Source organism: Cupressus sempervirens, chromosome 4 (genome assembly GCF_028749045.1).
Source record: "Cupressus sempervirens isolate cs-2001-9-10 chromosome 4, ASM2874904v1, whole genome shotgun sequence".
NCBI lineage: Eukaryota > Viridiplantae > Streptophyta > Pinopsida > Cupressales > Cupressaceae > Cupressus > Cupressus sempervirens.
In genome coordinates, this window is record NC_143121.1 from 492080482 (window position 1) to 492089495 (window position 9014).

The window sequence follows — 9014 nt, forward strand, 5'->3', positions numbered from 1 at the left end:
TAAAACTTTAATCAATTCTTTTATATTTTATTCTCCTCCACTTTATTAATTAGTGCAAGCACTATTTAAAGTATAGTTTATTGTTTAAATTAATGAGAATAATTTAAGCTCATTATTTAAATGCAACTCTAATTTAATAATTATTAATTAAATAATCATAATAAAATAATATTAAATCTTTAATATTTTAATTCTATTTTTATTCAACTTCTTAAATTATACTTTTAATATAAATATTTTAATTTTTAGCTGTGTTTTCTCCTTCAGCTCTCTCATCCTGATGATAGATCACAGAGTGTGATCCGAAACGTTGATGCAAAAAATTGTAACACAATCTACCCAGAAAACACAGCTAAAAATTCTAATGGATTGTGGAAAACTACTATCTACAATAAATATTTTAAACTGAAGTACATATTTAATTAATTTCTAATTAATTAAATAACATCATATTCTAATATTTCTTTAACCAATTTTCTAAATTTAAACCTTTTTATTTAAAGCATAAATTTAATTAGTCTTTAATTAATATATTCACATTTTTTAATTATTTTTTTTTAATCAAATAATATTTATTACTCAACTAATAATATTATTTAGAGTTTATTATTAAAATAAAACTATTAAATAATAATTATTAAATTAAATAAACATAAATATGCTAAAATTAGAGGCAAGAGCCTACAACACAATGATAACTTGTGAGCCTTTCATGTGGGAGGTCTTTGGTTCGAATTTAGTTAATGCATAAAAATAATTAATTACAACAAATAAAAATAATTAATCTAGGCTTCGGTTGTTTATCGATCCCAAAAAAAAATGCTAAAATTAGAACTTTACATTAATCTTTTAGATTTAATTCTTTTATCTAATTAATTTTTTAATTAATTAAATATAACTAAATATTGAATTTTCTAAATACAATTTTCATGAAACAACTTTATGCAATTTAATTTAAAATATCAGGCAAGAGCCTACAATACAATGGTAAATTGTGAGCCTCTTATCGAAGAGGTTTTGGGTTTGAATCTACATGTGCTTAATAAAATAATAATTAATAATAATACATAATAATTAATCTTGGCTTCAACCTCTTACCGATCCAAAATAATAATAAAATTAATTTAAAATATCTTTATTAAATTAATTTTCTTTCTTACTTTAATTAACCATGAGACGTTTTTAATATCATATTTATTAATTTAACTAATAATATTATTTAGTGTTTATTAATTAAAATAAAACTCCTAAATAAATTATTATTAAATTAAATAATCATAAATATGCCAAAATTAGAACTATAACTTTATCTTTTAAATGTTATTCTTTTATTTAAGTAATTCACGAGACATTTTAATAATATATTTATTAACTTAATTAATAACATTATTTAGAGTTTATAATTAAAATAAAACTCTTAAATAATTATCATTAAATTAAATAAATATAAATAGGTTAAAATAGAACTTTAATATAATCTTTAAATTTAATTCTTTTATTTAATTAATTTCTCAAATAACTAAATATCAAAATTTTTTATAAAATTTTCATTAAATTAAACCATTAAATTATCTTTTAATTTGATTTAATTATAACAGAAAATCACCACATACCCACAAAATAAAAAATGACAACTCAACTAAAGACAAAGAACATAATCAAACTCTAGAGTCAAAATCGTGAATTCACATCACTTGACAAATTTGGATGGATGAACTAACTCAGATACTTGTCTTATTTTTTGGGACAACTGGCTTAGGGTTTAGGATTTGGACTCAAGAGTTATCTCCCCACTTATACTATTGAAATACTACGATAATGTACACTCATCCTAGCAATTCAAAGAAGTCGATACCTGGTACTTGCAATCTACATAAGATCCATGCATGTATAAACATAATATTCTAAATTAAATAGGCAATGGCAAGAAGTGGTTCATTGTGTAGATCCTGACTAGCAAGTAACTATGACTCCCTTCCTTAACCACATCAAAAACGTCAAACATAGAGAAAACATACATGTACACCATACACATGCAAGTATGGGGTAAGTATCTCTAGAAACCACATGAAATTTATTCATCTAACTAACATCATTCAATACCTAAATTAATTGGCACTAAGTACCTCAACATATAAATATTAACTGAATATGAAATACAACTAATCAATTCTGATAATCCAACACCACTAATCATAAAACATAATAATAGAATAGGCCTAAAAGAATCCATTCAAAACAAATAAAAAAAGTCAAGTAGGGGTAGGCATTACAAACTATGTTATTAGAATGGTATCAAAGCTCAAATCCTACCAGCCTATGAATCATGGAGGGAAATTTGACAAAAAGAAGGGAAAACCTTTTTCAAGATAAACGTATGGAAATTCATAGAAGCCAAGTTAAAATGATTAAGTTATTAGAAAAAAAAGTTACAGGCTTAAAGAAGCATGCAAAATTTAGAAGTATAATAGAAACAATTGAGGCTTAGGTATAAGTATGTCAACTTTGAGATATCTCCCACACAAGGCCTAGACATACCCCATATATTCATCTTGCATACCTTGATACCAATATGATTCAGAGATAGGTCAATCCAACCACTTGACCAAATCACTATACGAAATGTATAATAAACCACAAGATTTTCCAACTTTCACTTAAAGGTTTCCTTTGAAATAGAATCAATTGGTTTTCTCACAACCTAAGGCTCTCACCACATCTTCTTAGGTTGATCTTATCACTTTCTAAAATGTTTAAAACTCTCACAAAGTCTTGCGAAAAAAATAGATAATGAGAACTACCAAAATGATCACAAATGGGTGAATCTCCTTGTAGTCCTACAAAACCTAATTTATGACCTTTTTCATAAACTTTCTCAAATGACCTAGTCAGTTTTTTCTCTTGGTTTATGTAACTCTTGAATTCGGCATTCTCACTTTCGAAACCCATTTCTCCTATTTTCTCATTATCACCCACCCCCTTGAAATTTTGAGTCTAGTATAAGTTACTATGGGGATTCTGCTTTGGCGAGGGTTTACTACTTTTAACCATATTTGATAGTAGATAATGTCAAGATTCAAACTTGGGATGTGGCTTGTGAAGATAAAATTGGCCAAATTCACAGTATAGAAGAGTGTACTTGCAGGTTGAGCGTGGGAAGATTCGAACATAAAACCTTCTATAGTGGAATCTGAGCGAATGGATAAGGATGCAAAATGGACGTAAGTCTAAATATAAACATGATAAATACTATTTACCCTAATTTTACAAACCTCTATGGTTTTGACAGTGGCCGAGTAAGTCCATTGGAGGTAGTGTTGAAGGGCATTTGAAAGTAAGTGGGAGATTAATTTGTTCTTCTTGCATCACTACTCTGGCGCACTTTCCAAATTCACTCCTCAAATTCATTGCACATCAAGGAGTGCCCCATATTTCATGCATTATAATCAGTGCATTAACTTAAAAAGAACTTACCACATTTGTGATGCCAAAAGATTTGTATGTGAACTCACCTACTCCCTCCCAAAAGTACTCCGGCACGACGAAACAATGAAAACTGTGTTTCAATTTTCATTTTTTCTAATATAATCCCATGTTCCTCATTATTTTGACATCCCATGTTCGTCACTATTTCGACATTTTCGGGAGCATAAATAAAAAAGAGAAGTTCACAAGCCAATTTGGCCTCTTGTCAAAAAAAATTGTCGAAAATAGAGGCCAAATGTACTAGTGTCTGGCTACAACTCAGTAGCTTTTGACTGTGAATCGGGTCCTTCAAACTGTGACTCGGGTTGCATTGGATGCAACTCAATAGCTTTTGGAGATTTTGGGGACTCTAGAGGTGAAGGCTACTGACTTCCAATTAGATTTGACAATGTATCAGGTTTATAGTAGATAAACTTTCTATAGTTCTCAAGTTCTTTGTTGCTCTCTTCTTCACTCTTTTCTGCAAACTCATCAATTCTCACATGTGCATTTTTTATGATCTTATGAGTGGATCAAACATTTATATGCTTTACTTTTGTAAGAATATCCTAGGAATATACCTTCATCACCTTTGACATCAAATTTATCTTTCCCAAATTCCTTCAAGATATAACATTTGCTACCAAAGACTTTCAAGTAACTCACATTAGGTTTGTAGCCATACCATAGTTCATAAGGAGTTCATAAGGTGTTTGATTTCGGTTTTCTTTAGTTGTACTCTGTTCAAGGTATGAACTGCAGTACTAATTACTTTCTTCTAGTACTTGATTGCAACATTCTTTTCTATCATTAAAGTTCTTGCACAATCCATGATGGATATGTTCCCTCTTTCAGCTATACCATTCTGCTGCGGTGTACCAGGGGTTGATACTTGTCTTTTAATTCCTCTTTTAGTGCATAATTCACTGAATTCATTAGAAAGGAGTTCACCACCTCTATGTGATCTCAAACACTTTAGCTTTTTTCCAATTTCCTTCTCTACTCTTGCTAGATACCACTTAAACTTTTGAAATACTTCAAACTTATCTTTTAGATACATTACAGTCATCATTCTAGAATAATCATCAACAAAAAAAATAAAGTACTTATCTCCATTGTAGCTCTCAATTCCAATGGGTCCACACAGGTCAGTATGAACTAGCTCCAAAACTTCTTTAGAATGATAGTTCTTGCTTTTGAAACTTGTCTTGCCCATTTTACCAATTCAACAATTTTTACATAGGCCCATATCAGGTTTCCTCAAACTAGGAATACCTCTCACTCTTTTTTTTTGCTTATTTTTATGGGATTGTCAAAGTTCACATGACACAACCTTTTATGCCATGACCAAATTTCTTCTACTTGTGCAATGAAACATGAGCTTTCACTAAGACCTAGGTAGAATAAGTTACATTTTGTTTGGTTACTAGACCTAACTAGATTTCATTTTCCATCTAACAGCTTGGCCTTCCCATTCATAAATTCTACCTTAAATCCAATGTTATTCAATTGTGCCACACTCAATAGATTATTCTTTAGTCCTTCAACCCAATAAGCATTATCACATCTAAGTTCATTAATTAGTGAGATAGTTGCTTTTCCCTTTATGCAACGTGGTTCAGTGTTTCCAAATCTCACACTTCCACCATCATAGTGGTTAATGTGTTCAAACTTTTTTTTTGTCACCAGTCATATGATGCAAACATCCACGATCAATAATCCATGTATCATTTTTGCTAACATGAGAGATAAGTGTCATTTTATCTTCTTTGTCATCAAATTCATTTTTTACAACAATATATCGTCATCATCACTACTATCTAAATCTTTAGCCATAAAACAAGATTTCTTACCTCTATCCTTGTATTCCTTGAAGTTCTTGAATCCTTCTTTCCTTTGAACTTGTTGTGCTTCTTTTCATCTTTGTCTTCTTTGTTTGGACACCTTGTAGCAGTGTGACCAACTTCTTCACAAGAAAAGCAAATTAAAGGAGGTTTACCTTTATACTTTCCTTTGCCTTTGGGATGCCTTCTCACAAGTAATGCTTCAATAGTTTCAAGATCACTGTCATAACTATCTTCTTCACTTTTAGATCATTTTCCTTTTAACCTTTAAATGTTCTTCTTGAGTGACAACTTGGCTTCAAACGTAGACTCAAGACTACTAGAACTAGGAACATAATTATCATAGTTATCTAGCTCAAATGTTGTTAATCTTCCAACTATTGCATCCAATGTTATATCATTCTTTGGATTGCATCTCATTTCTTGAATTGATGATACTCTGATTGCATATATAGGAAGAAGTGTTATGAGAAACTTACTTACCATTTTCTTATCTTCAATCTTTCCTCCTGAAGCTTTGATTGCACAAACATTGGCTTTGATTTTGTCACTGTACTTTGCAATGTTCTCATCTCCTCTCATCTTTATTTGATCAAATTGTCCTTTGAGACTTTCAACTTATCTCTTCTTACATTATCATCTCCTCCATAGATGGCTTTCAACCTGATCTACATCTCATAAGCAGTTCCACAGTCTTTGACTTCATCAAATTCAACATAGTTGAGAGATGAAGCAATATCAATCATCATAATGTTATGACTCTTCTTCTCCGCAATTTCTTCAATAGTCATAGTTCTACCAGGTGTTGCATATTTAGTGTCGAGGTACTTTAGGCCTGAATCTCCAATGGTTGCCAAATGCAGTCTCATGAGTTCCTATCATGCCTTGAAGTTATCTCTATTCAGCTTAGGGATCTCCCTTCTATAAGACATCCTGATCTTTAGCTTAGGTCCTTGAAACCTTCCCTGCAAGCACCAAAAGCTCTGATACCAATTGTTGGAAAAATAAGAGGATTAATTGATAGGGGAGGGGTGAATCAATTAAGACTAAAATACAATCTCAAATCCCTTAGATGTCAACACAGAACATAAACACTACTAAAAATATTGTTGCTCAAAAAACACTCAGGCACTCGGTTAATATTGATAATATGTTGTAACTCGGTAACCACTAAAATAACAACTGTAACTTGAAAAATGCTTAACATGCAAATCTTAAGATATTATCTATGATTAACCTTAATTAACTTAGTTGCATACACATGAAAGAAATAGCATAAACACAAGTAACACCAAGATTTAACTTGGAAACCCAATTTGGGAAAAAACACCAATTGCAACTAGTTGCTGATTTTCACTCTTCTAAAGTGAGCCCTGTTAGGAGCCAACCTCGTTAAAGGTTACAAACCACACTGTTAGGTGTGACCCTATTTAGAGGATTTAATCACCCTATTAGGAGTGGCCCTGTTAGAGGTCTTTAGACACTTCAATCCAGAATTGCCACCTTATTAGAGGATTTACAAATAGTTGTTAAGACAACTCTATTAAGAGATTTAGATCACTGTTACAATGGTTAGAAAGTAAAAATGAGATGACCTGATTTCTGATGCAACTAAATTGTTGATTACAGATCTCAATTCTGGCTTGAATACTTGATCCTTCCTAATTGAATGTATATTTTTAGCTCCTCAAGGATATTCTGCTTATCCTTCTAATTTGCTTCCTCTTAGCATCTTCTATTCTTCTATACTCTTTCACACTCTCAATCCTCAACTTGACCTTATATTTATATCATATCCATTGTCAATTTAGCTTGAATATAACTCAGAATAATTAATATTCATCTCATTAGTCGGCTAGAACAAACAAACAAATCCATTAAACTCAATATGCCAAAACAAGAAAATCCTTTGTTAGTCGACCCTGCTCAGTAGACACTAACTTAGAAATGATTTTCTTATGTTAACCAAGTGAACTTGGTTAACACTGCATCTTCACAAAGTTCCTTTGGTAACCGAGTGAGTTTGATTAACATTAGTTCCATCCAACTTTTCCTTTGTTACCTGAGTGAGCTCAGTTAACACTCAACTTCTACGAACTTCTCTTCAACGCCCAAGTGTGCTCGATAGACACTACCTTCTAAACTTGGAAAATACCAGAATGCTCAGTACACACAAGAAACTATCTACATTGCCCGAGTGAGCTTGACATACATTGCTTGGTAAAGATGTGACATTTTTTGTAACATCAAAGACAATACACAATTAACCAATTGTATTCAACAATAACATGGTCCATCCTTTCACAAGGAACATTTATACTAGTACATCATCTTGTAGGTACTATCCCCACTGGGGTTTTCCCTCTGATCAAGGGCTTCCCTGGTTAACATATCTGGTGTTATTGTGTATCATTATCTCTTTATGGTTGTTGCATCTATTGTTTACATATTTCATAATTAATAAGGATATTGTGAGTTTTTTTAATTTTATAATTGATTCACCCCACCCCCCTCTCAGTTATCTTGGTGGACTTTACTTTCTAATAGGTACTTGTTGTCTTGCCTAGGGAAAACCACCAAAAATAGAAAACCTATTCATATGCACTCCAAAATTGGTATATACATTGTACAATGAGTGCCCTTCCATGTGCCAAAAGGGTGTTATGAGCCTACAATGGGATTTTATGGAAATGATATTTTTATCCTTCAAACCTTGACTGAGCTAGTGAACTGGCAATAGAGGAATGATTTTAAATTAATAGAAAAAAATGTGATTATTTACTCCTACAAATGCACACTGAGAAATAAGACAATCAGAATGAACTATGTACAGTTAAAATAAAGCAAGTTCAATCAATTACATGGTAGATGTTTGAGTCACAAGTAATATTGTGATGAATTTGCAATAAAATCACTTAAGTTTACTATTGGAATTCAACCAAATCATTAACAAAACTCTTTTCAAGTTTTTGGATAGGCTTATATAACTCCACTTGATAAGCCATGTCTATTGGGAAAGACCCATAACTGATTCTTGGCATTTGGCATATTCTTGCCAAATGTTATCATCTGTAATGTTGTTAATGATAAATTTGCAACATTTTTCAATTTTGACTCTTTCCAAACCACTAACCCTCATTATTGATCCAAAATGGCCACTTAAGCATTATTAAGTGTAAGGAAACTTGCAACAAAGAATATAATTGCTTCCACATAACCCATAACAGATCTGAAATAAATATGCAATTAAAATCCACATGCAAGAGAATAGACAACATACCTACAAAAATTATGACATAGGATATACCCTAGAAAACCCTCATTGAGGGAAAAACCCAACCTCCACAAAAGCATCCATCATCATGTATTATTCAACAAAAACATCATTGCAATACAACCATGGACGCCTTCAAAGCCATAGCCACTACCAAGCAATCCATGTGAACAAGCATGAATCCACACATCCCATTCCATGCTTCCAATCTTCACAAATGCTCCCTTAGCTAACCTGTCAAGCCTTGTCCCACTTGACTCTTTCCCTTTTTGCCTTCTTCTCTTCTTACACAACAACTACCCTTGTGGCTTCTTATATAGTAGAAAGTCTCACAAAACCACCAAGTGGTATTACATAAACCATGTGCTACCTAACCCATCAAACCCACATTTAATATTGGAAATTTAATTATTTTCCCCAATATTAAATAA